Raw genomic sequence first — 22,536 nt, 5'->3', positions numbered from 1 at the left:
TTATTGTTGCTATAAAACGAGTCTCTCTCTCCCCCCCCCCCCCTTCTGCTAATTGACAAAGAGGCCCAGTAATTAAAGGACAATAAAAGTTTTCCAGTAATTAGTTTCTGTTGTTTGGTTACAGGCCATCAATTGTTCTTTAATAATACCAATCGTTAGCATGCAGTAGTCAGTGAGCTCTCAAAGGCTTCTGGGGCACAACCACTTACCAACGCTACACATTCCATTCCCATGAGGGCATCCTGCATCCAGCGGGAGATTAACCCTCTCCTAGGATGAAGTACTCCTACCCTGCCTTCGTGTTTTTGGGTAAACATCTCACATAACTAATGACCAGGAGCCGGCAATTAGGGTAAGGTAATTATTGGTACCTGAGGAGCAGGGAGGTGGGTGGCTCACGGTGCTAGTGCAGGGCACTGGCAGCCCTGGGGGTTTATATACACACCTCTGTTATAAGGCTGCTCTTCAGCATGGCATGCCCTGCTAAAACACTTCATCGCAAAATACTCTTTCAAGGTCCAATTTTGCAGAGGGGCATTCCCAGTGATTTCAGCAGGATTAAGCGAACATATAGGCAAGTAAGCATATGCCAGTGGATTGAACGACTTCATATTTGCCTGCCTGAACGCTACATTTTGTGCTTAAGGCTCAGTGTGCTTGCAAGTTTTGGCACCCGTATAGCAATGGCTGGAGGCAGTGTTCCCTGTTGGCCTCTTTTCTTTTGCTGGACCCAGCTGAAGCCACAATGAGAACAGCTCCAGCGAGCCTGTCTCCAGGAGATATCTCAGCAATGCAAAGATCTAAGGCTTTGATCATAAAACTTTAACCATAAGATTAGATTCTAATTTAAATTAGGTGCCTAGGCTTCCCTAATGGTGGAAGATACCGCACCCCAGAGATGTTGCCCCTTACAGCTCCTCCTCTCTACTGACTGCACCTCACCTGGCCTGGGTGTCCAGCCTGGACTGAGGTCCCAACCCAGCCGAGCTCCCTACCGCCCTGGTGCCTGATGTCAGGAAAGATGAATTTGAAAGCATTTAACAAGGAAAGGAGAAATTCAATTCTTCCCCTCCACAAGGTTTTTGACAGACACCTTATTTATACACCTGACTTGGAATATGTTTGGAGGCTCTACCTCAAATGAAATCCCATGTTGGTTACATGATTGCTAATAATCTCCAACAGCATTGCTGTTTTCTTCATTACAGGTGTCCCTCAGAAGCCGTGGCTCCTGGAGCTGGTAACTGCCCAGCAGTCTCAGCCACCAATAAAAAAGAATATGAAATAAAATCGAGCCTCAGCATTGCAGAGAAAAGATTAAAAATACAGTCTTCAAAATTCAGAAAGCAAATTAAAAACACCTCCCCATCCCTTATTCACACAAAGATATACATAAATACATATAGATTGTTTCTGTAAAGCAGAGACCAAATTTGGCGATATATGACTCACGATTTTTGAATCCTTAGGGTTGCAATGGAGGGGCGTCTTGCAGCACCTCTCCTCAAGCTGCAGCCTTTCGCTAACATTCACAGTGCGGCTGAATTTAATATTTCATTTTTGTATTTCATTTTCTCCACCTAGCCTTCTGCAGCGGGTCTGATGTGAGGCCAGGAGCAGTTCTCCAGGGGCATGGTCCTCAAACGCACCTCTCTGATGGAGTTTTTATGGCAAACTTGTCTCAGGGCTGGGGTTGAACATCAATGGAAACCAGTGGAGGTTGTCCCCAGGGAGCAAACAGACCACTGCTCCAAAGCTGGTGTCCTCCCTGGCCTGGAGGAGCTTCTCTCCTGCGGGTAGCTGTCTGCCCTGCCACTGCCTATCTCTGCTTTCGATCAGAAATTCCTTACGTGCCGCTGCTGAGCAGCCCAGTACATCCCATGAAAAATCTTGATTTTGTTTAATCAGAATTTTCTGACATTTCCTGGAAGATTCCCAAAGAGCACTTAATCACTTTTGTAACCTGGATTCTGGATATGATTTCTGTCCATAAATAGCCAGGCTGAAGTTCAGTTAAATAATCATGGCATCCAACCATGTGGCCTCTGCCAGAAGCTTGGCATGCACTTGTCAGCCTGGGAGATGCACAGCAGAGTTGTGCTGCTGGGGTATCTGCAGCTTTCTCTCGGTCTCTCTGGCCACCTTGCCCACCCAGCACCTCTTCCTCGCAGTGTCCTTTGCACAGGCTCAGCCTGGGCATGCACTTGCCCCAGGAGGTGCTTTGGGAGAGGTGCCCAGATCTCCCACAGCGCTCAGATACAAACATGCTTGGGTAGGAGAAGAGACGTGGAGCTGCAGATCCCAAGTTACCAGAGAAGGCTGCATTTCAACCCCGCCTTTCAATACAAACCAGAGGCTGTTATCCCTCAGATCAGTTATCCTGACTGAGGCTGTGGTGCACCGCCGTCTCCAGGGAGGTAGATGTGGGCAAGTGTCATGAAAGGCTCCCAAGGTGGATTTGTCATGCTTCAGGGAAGGAGGAAGAGGCTGCTCAGCACACACAGAAGGACATTACCTTGAAGATGGGTGCACAGGCACTTGCCAAGGGCTTGGTCCATTGGGCTCTGCAGGCACCTTGTTATTTCTTCTCTAGTGAAGATGAACCACTCAGCAAAGCCCATCTCCCATGCAGATGCCAAAACCACTTTCCATACAGTCCTCTGCAATGAATTTGCCTGCGGTGAGCCCAGGCCAAGCTGGCAGAAACACACAGTGAGACCTTGCCCAGAAAAGCTCATTTCATATTCCGTTATAACTTCTCCTCTCCTGATTTTCAGGATTGCCTCAGTCCCAGCCTCAGCACACATGGCACGGTCTTCCCAGGGACCTGTTAGTTTCCCCAACACTGGCAAGGGTCTGGCATCACTTTGTGGTGGCACCTCCATGTCCCAGCATGGAGGCCACTTGCCAGTGGGGGTTTCTGGGGGGGCAGGCAGGGCTGCAAAGTGCCAGGGTTTTGATAGAGACCAACTCTCCCAATTCTCCCCATTCCCCATGACGAAGCTTATAACGAGCTTTCCAATGGCTGTTTTTGGCCCCACTGCTGGAGTCACATAAAAAGGCTGGGCGCATCTTCAGACTGCATGCATGTGGTGTATAGCCAGGGGAGGACTGTTTCTGGAAAAACCTGAGGCATATCAGACAATCCATTTCTGAGACATGGGTCTTAGGGAAAGTAAGTGTAATTCAGGGTGTTTGAAGCATCTCCTAATGCTTTTTCATGTCATATCTCAAAAATGGCTTGGCCTAGAAACTTCAGATTTGTTTAATTCAAGAGCCCTTGACGTAATCTAGCACAGATGAGGGCTTCTGAGAGGCTGCAGTGCTTATTTGGAGTTATTCTCCTCCAAATTACGAATATATTAGTGTTCTATCAGCAGCTGTGACAGTGAAAAGTTAAGACAGGCTTTCCAGACTTTGTCAGAGCATCCTTGGTGTCCTTTTCCAGGATCCCTGTGTCAGGCTTGTTTCATCCACAACAACCCTGGGGCAAGGACTGCTAAGATGTACTGGAAACTAAAGTCAACCCCGATGTCTGCATCAGCCAGACCTCCTCAAACCTGCTTCGTTCCTCAAATAGCAGGGCTTTCCTTTCTTCTGACTTCAGTGCCCCATTCTGGTATCACTGCTTCCTTGCCAGATATATTCCTTGGAAGGAGGGATTTGCAGACTAGGTGAAACAGTCTCAGCCATATTCAAAGCACAGGCTGGTGCATGTGTGTGCACATATCGGAGAGGGGTGGCCCAGCTTCTGTCCCCGGAGAGGCTGAGAAATGCCTGCTGTGCTCCCACCGGGCACAAGTGCAGCCTTGCACAGAAGATAACAGGGGCACAAGCTCAGCTCCTGGCGATCCCTCCAAAAAACCACAAAAAATGCAGATCTAGAAATGAGGCTATGAAAACAAAACTTCCCGGAGGGCTTCACCAGGGAAATATTATAATAGGCAGGATCAATACCCGGGTGCAACCCTGCTTCCCTCTTCCCAGCCCCAAATTACAGCAGCTGTCCTTCAGGAGCTCTTCCCTGGGAGTGCCCACCAGCAGGACTGACCACTGCTGTCCTACCATGCCCGTGCCACCCTGCAGTTTGTGGCCCAAGGGTGTGCTGAGTTTCCAGTCCTCATCCACATCCCATTTCAGCCAAACCTAAATAGAATTAAAAAGTGTCAGACAACTCCTGGCAACAATTCAGCTTAGAGAAGGAGGAGTGAGCCAGCATGAAGTTTGGGAAGAGCTCTATTTGCAGTAATAAAACTGAAAAACTACTGAAATTTGTTTCCTCTCTAATGGCCAGGGTGACTGGGAGAGTGTGGATTTTTTTTTGTAATTATCAGAGCTAAGGAGAGATGTTGTGGACAGGGTGTTAATTAGAGCCGATATACTTGGGTATATTGCATTTCATTAAGAGAGTAAATAACCCCAGCAGATTTTAATCCTGCTGGCAAATTGCCAAGTGCTGCGGAGAGATTATCTTTGAGGGTTAAAACTAGGCCAAAGAGCTAAAAGCAGCCTTTCATGAAAGATGAAGGCCAAGGATCCAGGCTAGAAGTGGTTGGCCAAAGCTCTGGGATAATCAGATTGAAATCCTCGGCAGAAAGTACATTAAAAATGAGATAAATCACAATTGCCTGATTTCCGTGGGCGAACAGGCATGCAGGAGGGAGTCAAATCCAGGCACTTTCTCCAACTGGAAGAAAAACGTAGCCTGATGTCATTTGCCTTATCAACCCCATTGCACCAAAACATCTGACAGAGCTGCTTTGGCTGTCGAGGCTGAGGAGGGTGACCCAGCACCGATGCTAAGGAGTCTCGAGGGCGGCAGAGGTCCCCTCCGCTCAGCCACAGCAGAGGGGGCGATGGTCTCAGGATGCCATAGCACCTCCTTGTAGAGGTGGGTGAGATGTTCCCCATGGTGAGGTCATCCAAAAAGCCTTCTGGTACCTCCCCAGTGCTCTCTCACACCACCGTGTTTGTGAACCCCTCGGGGTGACAATCATTCACCAGTAAGGAGACGAGCAAGAGTGACCCTGGTTTGCTTTGGGTGTGATTTTAGGTCAGCACCATCCACCTGGCAGCATTTGATGCACAGGGATTTAGTTCCTTCTGGAATGAGCTTCTCTCATAAATCCACACATGGAAATGAAACTGAGAGCTGCCGTTTTAAATTGATAGGAAACAGGATTTGCACGTAAATTTAACAGCTCCCAGTCCTACCTGACACATGCAATGCAATTCCTCAGAAACCAAGGGAGCTGGTCTCTTGTTCGCCCAGGATTTACTGCAGCTACTTCTCAGATCTCTCAGCCTTTTGCCAAGCGAGTGCAGTGAACACCGTGCTCAGGGTTCAGGTAGCGTCGGGGAAAGGGGACACACTGAGAAGTCGAGTCAGAAGCATCCTGGCTCCTCTCCTGCTCCGTGACCCCCTTCACCAAGGGGAGCTGGCTGCTAGACTGCAGATCGGGCAGGTGAAACGCAGCAGGCACATGAGTGCTGTGCTCCGAAGGAACGAGTTTCGGAGATCACCGTGGGTGGGTGAGAAGTTGGGGTCAGAGGAGTTAGTTGTAAAGGGCACAAATCTGCGTCCTTCAGCGGAGAAGGGAAATGTGCCACGTTGCGGAGGATCCAGCAGATGCTTTGAAAGCAATCAAAAGAGACAGGAGCGAACAAGGATGGTTCACCTGCCTTCGTCTTCCCCTCTGCTCCCAGATAAATTAGCACCGGTAACGTGGCCTTTAGGCAAAATTATCTGCATTTGCAGGAGTGCAGCAAAGCATCACTCTCTACAATCGCAGACACAAGAAAAATTAAGTAGATCAATGTAAAAGGTGCAAATGAAAGGAAAAAATAAGCTTGAGCTGTGACCTTCTCAGAGCATTAGGAAGCAAAAAGTGTTGAAGGGGGTTAAGAGGGTCTGCGATCAGTGTGAATTTCCATGTCCCACTCTTCACCTGACTCTTCACCATCAGCAATTTTTGAATGTTGAAAATCACTTCTGAAAAATTCAAGTATCAAAAGTTTTCAGCCTGTAAATGAGGGAGAAATTAATTTTTGTCCTTTCTACTTGGGAGCATGAGTTGTAAATCATTCTGTGAGCTATTTCAGGGCAGGACTGGAGTGTGATTATACGATGGCTGGATTATTTTGACATAGCTTAATTCAATTAAAATGCAGTTGTTGTATCCTGAGAAGGGACCCAGATTCCTCGCCAGTGACCGCACAGAGAATTGCACTGAAGTAACCACAGGAGGGAATTACACCATTTTATGATCTCAGCTCCAAGTAAAAATGGTCTAACCCTCCAGCGCCCACAAGTCATGACATCAGTGCTGGTCCCACAAGGGCACCTTGCAATCAGCAGATAACTTTGGTTGGAGGAACCATGGGAAAGCCAGAGTTTGCTGAACAAATCAAAGGACGGGAGAAGAGCACAAACACAGTCACATAAATATCTCCATCCGTCCCACTGCAGTGGATAAAAGAAGACCCAGAGCTCACTGGAGCATGATGCTCAGTGGCATCTTTGGTGTCTGTGGTTACTGCTGTCATTAACTTTGCTGGAAATCCTGCTCGTTTGTCCTAGACTTCAATTTGAAACGAGCACTTCTATTCTGGATCTTCTCTCACATCTTTGATGTAGTGATCCTTTGGAAGTGAGAGGGGAATGAAGCCAACCCAAAGGGAGGAGCAGATATCAGGGACGATTTTTGCATTTATTGAGAGATCAAGCCCAGGAAATTGTTTCCTTCCCACATGGCTGCTTATAAGTCCCCTTCAGAGACGGCACTCATTAATGCCTAAGAGGCTTCAGTGCTGTAGGTGGTTATGAAATAACAGCAGAGCATCTGTTAGGAGGTCTCAAAATACCTTATGCTTTGACATAATAATCACTTGTAAAGCTGAATAGGGATTCAGTACCTTAAAATTCAGGAAAATAAATTAAAACGAGCTTCAGCTATGGGAAAGGCCAAACTGCAATGGGAAAGGACTCCAACACTGTGCCTAAGACCATGGCTGGATCAATTCAGCAGATATCTGGTATTTAAATGTGGGTGATGATGTTTATTCTCAGAACATTGCTAGAAAGAAAGGATCAGCTTCTCCCATATCATACCTATTAGATCTCATATTCAGGATAACAATCCTATACGGAACCTAATTTTCGTCATAGAGTTTCTTGAAATCAACGTGATATAAACACAACCTTAAAATTAAGTGTGTTTAAGTGTGTTTAAGTGCTTTCCTATGCCTACTAGCTTTGATGTTGCCCATGCCCAGTACTACTCCCTCCAGCCAAATGGAGCAACTCTTGGTGCTAAGTGGGGATAAAAAGCAGAAAGCAATACAGCTGAAGCAACAAAATTTTTTAATTAGGTACAAAGGACTAAACTGTTCCTCACATAGAGTAGTTCCTAAAAGCACCAAACTGAAGCAAAAGAGTAATGGATGATTAAGCACAGGAAAGAATAGGAAGCAAACAGCAGGAAGGGATTTTTAGTAGCCTTTATCACTGTATTACTCAAAACCTTCACCTGCGAGCCCTGGCTCATCTGCTGCTGGGGAGCACCGGGCTGCTATTTAACAGCCATGGGCAGCTAGCCCTGGGTAAAGTCATGAGCACTGAAGAGATCCTGCAAATGAAGGTTACAGTATGGAGCCCACGTGGTGGGATAAGGTGTGTTATTGAACAGTGTTTTGAAAGGGCTCTGTCATCTAAAAGAAAAGGGGGGGGGAATATATGGTGTTAAAGGGGCTAATTCTCCAGCTTTGTCAGATGTGTGTGATTCTTTCTCTCAGATACCAGGTAGGTGCAAGCTATTGACTTTCTGTTGTTCTGGGACTATTTTATGGTCTTCTGGGCTCAAGGTCAGATGACGATGCCTAGTACAGAGAAGGGAAAATCAGGCTAGCATGTGTAGTTTAAAAAAAAAAAAAAGAGATGGGTGGAACAACAAGTTTGGGAGTGGAGAGCTCAGGAGATAACTTTTTCTAATAAAAAAGCCACACCTCATGGAAGGGAAGAGGTCTCTGAAGAATACCAGGAATTTCCTGAAGTGTCTTGATTGGAAGAATTCCCCCAGCCAGTATGCAAATCTCTCTCTGCTACTACTATTAGTCACACAATAGACTAATACTGAACAATTAGGATTGTTTGCAGGTAATTTAGGAGTGGAAAAAGTTCTCCTGATTAAGGAGTTTTGGGCATGTAATTAGAGACTAAAACAAATTCCATGTGACTGAGCTCTCCAGTCATAAGGCTCTTAAATATTCAGAAAAGCACTACCTGCTGAGGCTGGCTGGCTGTCCAGCCAAACCCTACAGCTTGGTTCACAGACCTGTCAGCCCGGCTCTCCAAATGGCTTCTGGCCTTGGTCCATACCACGTTAACAGATGTGACCTTAGCCCCGTGTAGTTGCAGTGCCCACCTGATACCAGCCAGGCTTGAAGTGGTGCTCAGTGGTGGAAAACTCTTCATCCTGTGGCCTGGCTTTGGTTGATGCTCGGGGCACGCTGTGGCAATTGGACTAAAATCAGGGTTTTTCCCACAGTAACCTCTTTGAAAAGGATGCTCGGGAGAAGCTGCAGCTGGCTGCTAGAGATGGTACAGTGATGGGACGGGACAGGAGCACAGATACTAGATCATTTAGTGCCCGGCTTTGCTCAGTACCAAGCACTTCTACTTTGCCTCCATTAATTTCAGGATGTAAATTAAGAAAAGTGAACTCAGCTTCCAGGTTACTGGAGACAGACTGAATGAATGTCATCTATTTCTGTTGTTTACATTTGATGCCTCTTATAAATACACTATTTCTGATTAAGAAGAAATCTTTTTCTAAAGGTTTGCTTAATTTTTCACTTCAAATTCAATCTTTAAAAACCTCTCTGCCATTATCAAGCCTGCAATGGTTTCATCCTAATCCCTCTTACGCTCTCCATTCTTATCCTTTGCTGAGGGGAAATGATAAAATTTTTTCTGACACAGAACTGGGATCCAGTGCTGAAAGATAAGCTGTTTCAAACTAAAATGATGAATTTCAATTTCAAGCATTGGTTAATATTGCCATTTTTATAGATATTTTCCTACTGCAGATTGAACAAAGCATATTAGCTAAAAGGCCTTCTCCTGAAATAGTAGCTCGAACATGTCTAAAACTCCTTCTTCATTCTAAGCTTCCACTTTTAAGTATTGTCTTTCTATAGTAGCTAACATCCAGAGATCAAAACCATCTTTATAATTATAATTCAATCAAAACCAGGTCTTGGAAATTTCCAGTAGGTGAGAAAGCTGTAGGTGAACTTGGGTTTAAGATTGCTAGCTGTTTTTATTGTAAGACTATTTTAAGATGCTTAAAGTTTCTTTGTTTTAAAAACTGGCACTCAGAGTTTGTCAGACATACTCGCAGGAAGGTTGAATGAGGATGTACGAGTGGCCTTCAACACCTGTCTTTGCAAATTCAACAGTCTTTCAGTGCAATTTGCACTGGAGTAATGGATGTGTATGTTCACAGTTATGATCTGAAAAGGTCTGTCCAAGGGTTTGGAAGAAACTGTCTTGTCTAATGGAATGAACTGGCCTGGTGTAATTTTTTGGTGGGTATGAACTGGAACAGTTTCACTAGAGTCAATAGCTGGGTCAGCATCATCAGCTGGAGATTCCTGAATCAAAATCATAGGAAACCGTATGCGCATAACACAGACTCGGTTAAATATGTGTGTTTTGAAGGCAACCAGAGGGAAGAATGTCTGTTCTGTTTACGCTCTGGCTGGCTTAGTTCATTTCTAGGGTGAAACAAAGCATCCATGATAGTTTGTGTACACGCCCCATCCCCCCAGCCATGAGCTGTGCATACAGAGTAGGGTACATTGATTAATACAAAATACTGAGTTCACTGCATCTTTAACATCAACAGGAGACTATTAACCCAAGGAGGGAGTGGTGGTTCAGGGGGTGTTCTGGGGATTCAGCTTTCCCTCCCCCCATCTCTCTAGTCCCTGCTGGACACTAATCTGGAATTAGTGTCTGCAAATAACCAGTGGACAAAACCACTGCCTTTGGACTGCTTGTTTCTTGTTCAATAGAGAAACAGCTGTGGCGGCAGCTGGAGTCCTCCTTGGCCCTATTTGGATTGCAGCAGGACCATGCCAAACCATTACCTGTCCACTAATGTCACCGGGGATCACAGCTATAGGATCCTGCCCGCTTGCCGCAGCGTTCATGGCTACAACCAGGGAATCATTTCCATCAGCCAGTCTCCAGCTACAAACTGCAGCATGTTAGGAACACCACGTTGCAGATACAAGCAGCAAATAGTCCTGGAAACTAACACCCAGACTGAAAGCTTTTCTTTTTAAATCAAAGTACAGCCATGACAAATACCAGGTGTGTAGAAAGCTTGCAAAGTCCCATGTTGCTGAAAGTTGCTTCGGTGAATACTGCGCAGTAAGAATATTGTATAGTTCAGTGAGGAACATCCCTGTCCCACAAAGCCTTCCAACATCCCCCGAACGTTCCTGCAATGGGACAAGTAAGAGGGCTTTACTAGCATTTTGGGGTTTGGTAACACTAAGGAAGATAGAGACTAACCCTCAAACCCCTGAAATGACACATATTCACTTATAAGCTATGTGACACCTTAGGTCAAGTATGTTTCTGACCAGCTGGCCAGGAACTTGAACCCAAGTGCTGTACAGAGCAGCTGCATGATTGTGGGGCTGCGGGCTGCCTCTGCCGGTGTAGGGCCTGCTGGGTGCAGCTTTTCCCATAAAACGTAGTATTCAGTCACGGTGCATGGATGGAGGTTGAATGTCAGTAGTCAGGACTTTCAGCCTCTGGTGTAGAAAAGGAAACTTAAAGTCACCAAGTTAATGAAGGCTTTATATTTACCATGTGGAGGTGCTTCAATAGGAGATATGGGGAGCACTGTACATCAGGAGCTCCTATGTCCCATAGTCAGGTTCCCATCTTCACCCAGTTCTCGGATAGTTTGTGCTGTATGTTCCCAGCTTTGATCAGAAATCTCATCGCTGACCAGAGACATCTTTCTCAAGCAAACTTTGTCAGAATTAATACATTCCCATCATTTGGATGAATTGTAGATGTCTGATTTTTAGAAAGTGTCATAAAAAAAAAACAACCAACCCACCCCACAATCCCAGCCTGATGTTAATGAGATCTGAATTGCTGTTTTCAAAGCGTGAAATTGGCAGTGATATCTTAAGCCTGAAAATGATACACATGCAGCAAGAGGAAGCGGGACCTGCTTAGTTTGTGAGAGAGGGCATGTTTCACAGCATAGACACGTCTTTTTCGTTGTTGTTTTGCACATAAAACCTCTCTACTCATTAATGGCACAATGAGGCACATGTCCACATCGGAGACTTTTTTGTTCTTAGGCGTTATAGCCACCAGTTCTCCATCTCTGCAGCGCTCTGTATTTTCTCGTAACCTTTGGAAATTGTTCACTTCAATTTTATTCACCAGAGACAAAATGCTAATACCCTGGCACTTCAAATGGTGAGGGGAGAAGGAGGGGAAGGAAGGAAGACCTATGCGATCTATTCATTCATTATTCCACGGTGCATGGGAAGTCATCTCTTTACATGATTGACCTGCCTGGATTTGATTACAACACACAGCTAACCTTTTCCAAATCTGGTTGTGTCATACAAGAAAAGGGTTGAAGGCTGTTGCCATGGTGTTAAGGTATCTCTTGAGAAAGAAGGAAAAAAGAGAGAGAGAGGAAATGATGCTTCTTTACTTCCTAGCCAAGTATAAACAAGAAACACATGCACATGTTTTTGTTTTGGAAGAGCTTTCAGCTTCTTATCGAGTCTCATCTATCAATGCATTTCCTCGGGAAGGGAAGGGAGAATTGTCTGCTTTGCAGATCAGTGTCTATTCAGCGGGTGGGGAAAGGGGGGAAATGACAATTGGAGGGAGGGGAAAAAAAAAAGAATAAATCAGTCTTGCCACCATTCATGATTTATTCATGAGACACGTGAGTTTTGCATTTAAATGTGACATTCTCATGATCTCAATATTGTATATGCAAATCTAAAGATTTCTGCATCTCCCCACATGCCCAGCTTAAGTCTTGTCTCAGATCCGCAGCTCTGTAAATGTAAAAGCGGTGAGGTTCGCGTGGCTTCTGGTTTACTCCCTGTTTATTCTGTGACTCAAAGACTGTAAGCAACAATGAACTGTTGTTAATATCAGAGGTATAATTGAGATGTCATTAGTTTTTATTTTTTTTATGATAGTGAACTCTCACGGTCAGGAAATTACCTGTAGATTTGTTAATGGTTTAACTTTCTGAGGTCTTGCCTCGCCTGAGCTTTCCAAGCACTTCTCCGCTAAGGCAAAGAGTTATCGCTCGGGATAGCGTATCAGGATTAACACAGAGTAAATGCTGTGCAGCTCTGAACAAAGAATTTACACCGTGAGCCATGCCTGCTTCAACACTTTCAACACAAATGTTTAAGCTGTCACTCAATAAATAAGGGGGAATGATCCTGTTTGCAGGTTTTTAATTAAGATTTTCTTTATATATTAAAACAAACAAATGTCCCAAATACGCCAGTGTAGAGAGGGCAGGCTTCCCGCAACAGTGGTGCTCGATTCAGGACACAACCTGAACCTGGGTACAATCTGTCCGTCTTTGTCGCTGGCCAAGACTCCCACTTTGGGGACACGCAAGAAAATGAGAGGCGTGAAGGCACGACGTTGCAAAGCAATGCAAACTCTGCTCCCAGCTAAAGCGATATATACAAACTCCTGCACAGGAGAGACCTTTGGCCCGGTATTTGCAAAAGTGGATTGTGTAGGGAAAACGCCGTTCCTGGAGCTTTGCCTGATCCGTGCGGCTGGAATGTTGCTTCATGAATTAGTTACAGGATCGTGTTGCTACTTAATGAATAAATCGGAGCATAAATAATTTTTATATGTTATTGGGTCAGCTCTGTCGCTAGGCTAATGCAAATATTCCTCAAATACGTTATTGACAAACAACCACCACATTCATCAATAACAACAAAATTTGTAGGTTTTATAGCACTTTCCCACATTCTACAACTTGCCCCCTGTTTTCTTGTCAGACTAAACCCAGAACTTGCTGAAGTTAATCATATCCTATTTGCTTGTGCTCAGGGCCCATATCGGCAAAATTCTTCCTATTGGTTCCATGATTTTAAAGCCATAAATGTCTCCTAAATATCCATATAGACTAATATCCTATCTCCAACAATGACTGCTTAAGGAAAGTGTAAAAGAGACGAAGCCTGTATTGAATGACACTTCCCCAGGGTATTATCTCAGATTTAGGAAAATAAGCATGTAGAGAGTTCCTGATGTTATATATTCAGGTCACCACAACTAATTGCTTTCAAGAACTTGTCCCTTTTAAACCCACCTGTACTTTGGTTCCACAGCACCCTATGGCAATGAGTTCCACAATTTAACTTCCTACGGGGTGGACAACTACTTTCTTTTGGATAGTTTAATACAGGTCCCACTGTTTTTACCATTATAAGAGATAATAAATGGTTGTTCCTGAGCACCTTTCTCCACGCTGCTCATGTTGTTCCACAATACCTTTCCTCCAGCAGCAAAGCTGGCCTAAGAAAATATGTGAATACTTTGCATTGTCTGCAAACATCTTCATCGTGTTAATTGCTCTCTTTTCCAGGTCGCTGATGAACATGCTGAACTGCACAGGCCCCAGCCCACGTCCCCGTGGGGCTCCGCTGGCAGCCCCCCTGCTCAGGTGAGACCATCCATTTGTTCCTGTCCTTTGTTTTCCACCTCAAAACTAATTATCTAGCTCTACAAGGCAACCTTCTTTTAGCCCACGACACTGGCTAGGAGCCCGCAGTGCGAGTGTGTGTTTGCCTCTCCCAGTGATCTCAGAAACTTGCATTCAGCTGAAAGACAGGGAAAGATTACCAAGGGAAAAAAAATCTCAGTGGAATTAAATATTCAAAAATAATTTACAGTTCATTTTTTTCCCTCCCCGTCATTCTCACATCCTCTTTTGCCATGTCTTCAGTACGTTGAAAGGCTGGTACTGATACAAGCATCTGAAATAGCACACTTAATAGCTGGCCAGGCTGGGAGCCCTGTCTTACCAGCCGGGGAAAAGAAACTCACGCAGGGCTTACATTATTATTTAAAGATATGCTATCAGCTCATTTTAGCCCCCATCTAAAATCTGAGAGGGATAAACATTTCCTTGCAGAAAAAAACATATATATGCATACTAAATTCAAAGACTCGGAGAAGACTGAGGTTTTCTTCGTTTACTTGTTTTTGTTATGGGTTTAGTGGCCAATGTTTGCAGCCACGCTCAGCAGCATTGAAACAAAGCAGTTTACACCTACAAATGCCCCAGTGATGCGCTTGCTCTTGCACAGAGCTGCTCACTATGTGCCTTTGAGGAATGCAAGGACCTTTATGCCGAAGGGTGCTGCCTGCAGAAATACTGAAATGCATGTTATTAACCAGCCTGAGTGAAGCCCAGAGCTGGATGAAGCGGGTGCTCTGGAAACCCAGGCCATGAATGATTTCACTACCGTAATTTCATTCTCCAGCAGTGGATGGAGCAGGCTTCTCCACGCCTTCCATCTCCCACAGACCTCAGGCATCGCAGCTCTGCCTCCAAACCAAGCACCCTCGGACATCATTTGGGGCTGCATTTCTAAAGAAAGGGGCAAGGGGAGTAAGCAGAGCTGTCACATACACTCAAACGTGATTTAATTGTGCTGTGCAAGTGGGTTTCACCACGTTATAGTTTGCTCACGCCTGCGTTCATGTGGAGCAGGGGTGTGTGGAGCAGGGGTGTATTCTTAACACAAGCGAAGAATGCACTCCCTTGCAGACCTTGGTTTCTGCAAACGTGGCCCCTGTGAATGTAATCAATGTTGTGCAGAGCTGCTGAAATAGAAAACAAAGCCAGAATGATCATTGTGCTAAGTTTGGGTTCCTCATTGTTCATTGAATTACATCAGTGTTTTCTTTAGTTGCACAGTCAGCTGGCAAAGGTTTGTTTGAAATCTCGAGACTCTCCCCTTTCAGGGGAAAACATGAATTTCCGGAAGATGTGGGCTCTGCTCTGCATCACGGTGCTCGGTCTGCCGTGGCCCGGGACACAACATGACAGCTCAGCCAGCTGGGGGGCTCAGCCAGCCCAGAGCCCGTGAGCAAAGGCTGCAGTGCATCCACAGGAAAAAAATGCTTTGGGCTTTTTGTGTGGGGTTTTTTTTCCTTTTGTATTTAACATGCAGAAACTATTTTATCTGCTTTAAAAAAAAGAACAACAAAAAAACCCCCAACAAAAACCCCATTAAAACTTATTTTGTAGAGAATCCCTCTCCCCAGCTCATGACCATAACAAAGTAATTGTGTTTCACTGGCATTTTATTAAGGTGTTCCTATGTGGCAAATACCTTGCTTTCTCCAAAGACTCCTTGAATGCCGAGGGTGAGCAGGGCACACCTGCAGCACAGCCTGCTCTCCCAGGGCACTTTTCCCTGTGGCAACCCCCCCGGAGCCTTGTTCCCCTGCCCGGTGGGATGGTGAACGGCTGTTGTGTCAGTGTAATGTGTGATCCCCTGAAATTCCCCCTGGAATATCAGGATGGGGTAAACCCTTCATTCCCCTGCTGCATTCACGTACAGAGTCCTCCAGCAGCTGTGGGACAAGGAGCAACTGGATGCTTCAGATCCTCAGTATGGACCGAGTTTGCGTGCATGCTTTCGTGCCAACGAGCACATGTGCTGCTGAATGGGAGTCACTGCTCATTTACATTTAGCTTGATTTCCCTCTAAAAGTCTGATTTTTATCATCCACAGTCTAACTTCCCCCAGAAGTCATCTCTCCTGACACCCCCCCATGCCGTGTCTCAGAGCAAACTCTTCTGGCAAGTTGAAGGCGTCCGATCATGAGCTGTAGAGCGGTGGTGTTTGGCTTTTTGAAAGTTGTATTTTTGTTTGATCCTGAGCATGTACTGAGTGGCTCAGCCTGCACAGCCCACACTGATTTCATGTTGTTTGCCTTGCTCAGGGATGGGGTTTCTGGCTTTTTTAACTGTGTAGAGGAAAATAGCAGTAAAACAGCAGAATCTGGGATGAAGTTTATTGAGAGTCAAAGCAAAAATCTTGCATGGAACAAGCTGTACAACATCCATGTTGTACAAGTTTCCTAATAAGCCTGCAGAACTTGGCAAAGTTTCTTTTTCTTAGTTTCCTAAGTCTTCTGATACTTGCTGCTTTTATTTGAGGGAGAGGTCTTGTATAGCCATGGAGAGAAGCTGGCCAAGGTAAAACTCAAGCCCAGAAGACCAAGGAGAGGAGGCAGGAGTAAAAGGCACGATGGAAAACAGGGCACTGAGGGTTTATCAGGGCAGAAAAGGCGTTGGGGCAGCAACAGTGGGTAGGGGGGCAGGAACAGGGGCAGAGACTAAAAGGAGGAAGAGTGTGGGTTGTGGTTTGGGGTATTTTACCAGGGTGTCTAGAGCTGAGAACCAAGGTCTCTGCAGCTGGGCCTGAAACAGACAGGGCTCATCCTTGGACATTGATGGGAGGAGGTATCTTTTTGGTGAAAACTGAATTTATCGGGGTTAAAAAATTTGTGATTTGTATTAATTTTGCAACTTCTTTTTGCAAGAGGAAGAGAGGAGGGGGGAACAGATTGAAAATACTCAAAATATCTCATTTCAGCATTTTCAAAAATGAGACATTTTCAGTTTTCACTTTGAAAGAAAGCCTCTGTTTCCTGACTAATGTAATTATCTTAAGATACAGAGGGCAAGAAGTAACCTGACACTTAGCTGAACGTTTTGTTTCAGACAGAGGACATTTTGGGGTTAACCCATGACAGTTCCCTGCACCCTCCCTGGCATTGCTGGAGTCTTTAGTTCTGCCACTGAAATGAAAATCCATTATTTGTCTGGCTCAGCTAATAACACCGACCAGCATTTCCATGGGCAGCAGAAACCCTAGAGGAAGGCTGCCAAAAGCTCGGGGAGTCAGAGTTCCTCTTCATGTCCAAAGCTTCAAACTCTCAAAAGCTTTAGCGATGCCATTACAAATGCCTAATGTTAGACTTGTGTCAAACCTCTCTTCTCCCTCACTCCATTACCCCGCAAGGACGATGATAAACCATCTGAAGAAGCAGGAGTCATCCCAGGTCAGGCTGAAATAGCTAGAAACCACTGATAATCTCCAGGTTCATTAACATTTTTGTTTTTAAAAAAGGTAACTTTCTGTCACTAGGAAAGTATAATATATATAGCAAGTGGAAACTGGGATATAATTTTAGCCTTGATTCTTAAGGCGATAATATTTTGGGCTGTCAAGTAGGGGTGCAGCGTGTGTTGATGCGTGGGAATACATGCAAAAATGATTTTAAAGTGTAGTACGTGTACCTAACTTCAGATGAGAAGTTAGGTAGAAGTTTACCTTGGGAAATTCCCACCCTGCCACGAAATGTCCAGCAATGATGTGTTGGGTGAAAGCAAAAGCAGAGGCTTGGAAACATTAGAAAAAATTGCAGCAATGAAACTGAGCTAAAATGAATTTTGACATTTAATCCTAGATAAATTGGCAAGTCTCACAATAGGTAATTTTTTCTTGTCACCCTGGCAAAGCAGAGCCACGTGAAACTGGTTTAAAAAAAAAAAAAGAGAATTAATTTCTAAGACCAGCCGCCAATCTCCTCACTGGGCCGAGGGTGAGCACAGGAGCTCCCTCACACCACCAAAATATTGAATAAGTTTACAGAAAGAAGCCAACCCTTGCAAGCTCAGGAGATCATTTATAAAACAAAAATTGCTCTCTGCTGCATTGAAGAGCCTGAGAGATGCTCTCAGAAAGATTAATTTTCTGGGTAGAGGAGGGGACCGTCGGCTTCACCCCTCAAAATGAACCGTCGAGATGATTCAATCGCACCACTTCCAGAGTGTGAGCCCGAGACATTCATTCAAAGCATAGTCATAAGAAATGACTCCTTTACTTTAGGAGGAAGAATACTGAAGAAACTGTTAAACTCGGTCACAGTATGTGACATCCTTGAAATCAAAAGCAATGCTTCTTCTCAGCGACTGCACAGTAAAATTAAAGATATGAAGTCAAATTCATCTCTGGTGTAATACTCCTGCCAGTGGCCGGGGACGCTCCTGGGATTAATTTCCCCTATTATACAAGTGGCACAAGACCCTGACAAATTGTTTCAAATGTTTTTTGTAACACTTAGTTACAGAAACCTTATTCACTAAGCGTTCCACACGTGCGAATTCGAGTGGCTCCGAGCTCTGCCTCGCCGAGGACGGGATACTGGGCTAATCGCAGCCCACGGGGTGCGACTCCCACCCCGTTCACGTGGGCGAAAGGTGGGAAGCCGCTAGAATTTACTGATTTCTCATGTAGAAAAAATACCTCCATCGGGTCATCGGTGATCGAGGAGGGAACGTGGACCTTTGGCATGCCCAACTTGGTGAAGGGGCAGGTCTTTTACTGATCTCTGGATTTGGGAGCTGGATTATAGGCTCAATGCCCTTGACCAGCGTGTCGCTGGAGGAGTTGAGCATCCCCTCCTCAAACTCTCGGGTCGTCCTGCGACGCCTTCCCCAGAGGGCGGCAGAGCAAGCTCGCCTCTCTCTATTCCTGCAGGCCTTCTCTTTTTCTTTGGGGTAAAGCTTGTAAACTCAATCTGCGCAAGACAACGCCTGTATTTACACTCCTGGACATAGCCCATTTCTTTGCTTACAGTTTGCCTGTGGAAAGCTTACATTTTCCTGGAGGAATTATAAACGTCAGTGTGGCGTGCCGGTGCTCGCCGTGCCAGCGTGCCGAGGTGAGAGCTGGGGCAGCACTGGCCCAGACCCCCTCCCCTGAGATGAGTCTGGTGCTCAACTCCAAACAACCCCAGGCGCTCGCTCCTCCCTGGTGCGCACGCTCCTCCCTCTTATGTAGCCACCCTTATCTTGCTGCCCCAAATTTGCATGAGCGTCACTGGCCAGGTCAGGTTTAAGCAAGCACTTGCCATTCAGACAGTCTTCTCCTCCCACATAGCAGCACTAGGGAAGAGGGCAAGCACTTACACTTGCCTGTGAATCAAGGATACCAGGCACCCAAATAGTCAAATAACGTCCAAAGTCAAAAGCAAACGCAGGACGGGCGTGAGGACAGAGCCCATGGTCAGGGGTTTCAGTCTAGCTGCCTGCAGCTGGCCTCCCAAGTCTGCGTCTGGTGAGTACATTCATTTTCTGAAGTGCTCCCCACATCTTGGAGGAGGGGGTCTGCTGGTCACTTGACACTTTGAAAAATCAGGAGTGTCCGGGTTTAAGGAGGTGAGGTTAAGGACAAGGTACTCTCTGCCTTTATTAGTGAAAGGATTTCACCTCACGTGTTGAAACTTCTGGCCAGCAGAAACAATACATGCGCTCTTTGAGAGGACAGGTCTGCTAACAAACCATAAAATATCCTCCTCCTGCTACATCACTTATTTCCTAAACTGAGACCAGCTCACCGTGGCACTCTGAAGCAGAGACTATTGACACAGTCCTGAGCTGGCTCTGCAAACTATCAGCTGTCATTCTCAAGCCCATGTGTTGATGTTGCCCCAAAGAACAGATTTACCGAGAAAACTCAGGAAGAGGCGGTCTCACGCAAAGGCTCCAGCACCGTCGCCACCTCCCAGCGACGCCGAGCCGGCCGGCTGGTGCTCTGCTGGCGCGTGGCATCTTCACCTCGCAAAGACCTGAGCTGCTCCTCTGAGGTTTTTGATGTTTGTTGCTAAACCTCTTCACAGAGTTAAACAGCTAGGTAACTGGTGCAGCTGTGTTTCCTACATCTAGCCTCTGTAAAATGTGCTAAACTTGAGCTTTGATATATTTTCATTTCATAAAAAGAAAGTCAGGTGAGGATCTTGCAGGTTCCACCTACCCGCAACTCCATTTGGGTAATACCCTAAGGGTTAGGAGGAAGCACAGAGCCTGGGTTTGATGTATCAAGGCGTCCAAGCACTTGTATCACCTTGAACATGAAGAAACTTGCTGATGTGTTTTACAGTATTGAGACCTTGTCTTCAGCGTATTCACATTAACGGAGATTTGGGGGGCGGGGAAGAATTCGCTCATAAGCATCAGCCAGTTTGGTATTTGACCAAAGGAGAGCAGATACTTTCATTTGGGCAGAAGAACAATGTAAGTTGATGTGCGAGCATCCTTAATGCTTCTCCATCATGTTTGAGCTTGTTTTGTTTTGTTATATTTGGGTTTCTGGAATGTTTTATCCTATCAATGACATTAATTACGGAGTAATTGCCTTAGTAGCATGTAACAACTCTCCTCTTTTTTTAAAATAGATTTTCACACAATGTGTAAACTTTGCTGTATATGTGCTACGTTTCTTGTGTCATGAAATAATGTGTAGACAAAATAATGTTTTTCCTGTCAGAAATTCAATGGGCATCTAAAGCAAAGTGACAGGTGGTTAAATAGCTGCATTTAAAGGATGTCAAGAAGATTTTTTGGACAGGTACCAAAATCCAATGCCAAAAAGAAGGCCTAATACCATCTGTTTTGTTAGCAGAGAGATGCAATTTTACATTAGATCTTAAATGACATGAAATGCCAAATTCATAACCTTGATTTGTGGGTCAAATCTAGCTTATCTAGACTGTGGATGTTTTTATCTACCAGCACAGTTCCTGACCCAGAGCCCACGCGGGTAAACGAACACGCTTTCAATCAGACCCATTTTAAAGTAACAGGGAAGCTCTTGAGTTGCATTTACTTTTGGTTTGCATTACATGTAAATCCAGATGCAATGTGGATTTAATTAATCCAATTTCATTGCATTTTAATGTACACATTTGCATTGTGTTTATTGGCAATTGGTTTTATCCATTTGTTCAGCATTTTTATGACCAATGAAGCTACTGAATATTTAGAGATCTATATAATTCCTAGCAGGAATGAGGAGTGTAGCCCTGAATTAAATAGTTCTCAGACATAAACCTGGGATAAGACTAAAATGTCAAAATATAGCTGCATAATACAGTGGAAAAATGGTATCAGTATTTTAAAGTAACAAACTGCATTGTGCTAAATTATTTTAAAAGTAATTTCAGCAGGCATTCTAGATGGTATGTTGAGAGGAGGACTACTCTGAAACAAATAACGAAACCGATAGATTCAGACACCTTTTCCTGCTTCTAAAAGGTGCCTTTGAAATTATGGTTGTTCAAGTTTAGCCTAATGTTTAGAAATACTCACTGTAGAGTTTTCTCTTCGTTGTGAGGAGTCCGTGTGGCTTAAATGGGATTGCTGAGATAATCACACTCTGTTGTTTCTGTTCCAGGGCTAATGTTAGGCATGAAATGTGAGTTGTCACGTTTGGAGCTCCTCTTTCAATGACCCGGCCAAAGCAACTAAAAGCATTCTGGGTTTTGTGAGGAGTCAGTTGTGAAAAGAACGAAAAGAACAGCATCTTTTCATTTCTGTGTTTAGCTGCTTGGCTTGGCTCTGCTGTGAATGCTGGGGCTCGGGTCGTATTGCTGGCTTTGCTGTCCCTTTGCTGTCCCTTCAGCCATCCTGGACCATCCCTCACTCCTTTTGATCCTTGGCCAAAACACAAGGTCTTGACTCGTTTCTTCATTGGTCCTCTATTTGTGGATCCAGGGAGTTTTGCTGATCGATGGCTGATCCATTGAGCCAAGTGAAAGCTGCTCCTCTGCCGAGGGCCTGCACCACCCCTCCCTGCAGAGGACACCACCCAGCTTCGCTGGAGCTGAGCTAGCCCCAGAAGAATGGCCTTGGCACGCCATGGAGAGGAAAAGCCTCTGCCCCAGCCCTGCAGGTAGATCTGTGCCTGCAGTGGGCATATGGGGTGTCGGGAGGTGAGTACACTCCACCTACCTGGAGGTTTGGCCTTTATTTTCCCTCCGCCCTAGATCTCCTTGCAGTGAGAGATCCCCCAAAGGTGGCCCTTTGAGGTCTAACTGACTTGAATTATTCCTACAGGTCATGTTGGTGCCAATAACGGGTGCATGGGCTGGGGCTGATCCCTGCAATTCTTTGCACTGTTGGGATGCTCCTTGCTCGGCTGGTGATAGCTAATGCAAAGTGAGCTGAGTCTCTGGGGCTGGCAGGTAAGATCTGTTGTCATAGTTTGACCCCAGCCAGCAACTAAGCACCACACAGCTGCTCGCTCACTGCCCCCCGGTGGGAGGGGGGGGGATGGGGGAGAGAATCAGAAGGGTAAAAATGAGAAAACTCGTGGGTTGAGGTAAAGACAGTTGAATAGGGAAAGCAAAAGCCGCGCACGCAAGCAAAGCAAACCAAGGCATTCATTCACTCCTTCCCATGGGCAGGCAGGTGTTCAGCCATCCCCAGGAAAGCAGGGCTCCATCACGCATAACGGTGACTTGGGAAGTCAAACGCCATCACTCCAAACGTCCCCCCCTTCCTTCTTCTTCCCCCAGTTCTATATGCTGAGCATGACGCCATACGGTGTGGGATATCCCTTGGGTCAGTTGGGGTC

The sequence above is a fragment of the Aptenodytes forsteri genome, unplaced genomic scaffold, assembly GCF_000699145.1.
Source record: "Aptenodytes forsteri isolate BGI_AS27 unplaced genomic scaffold, ASM69914v1 Scaffold215, whole genome shotgun sequence".
In the NCBI taxonomy this organism is placed as follows: Eukaryota; Metazoa; Chordata; class Aves; order Sphenisciformes; family Spheniscidae; genus Aptenodytes; species Aptenodytes forsteri.
Note: the sequence above shows the minus strand (reverse complement) of the source record.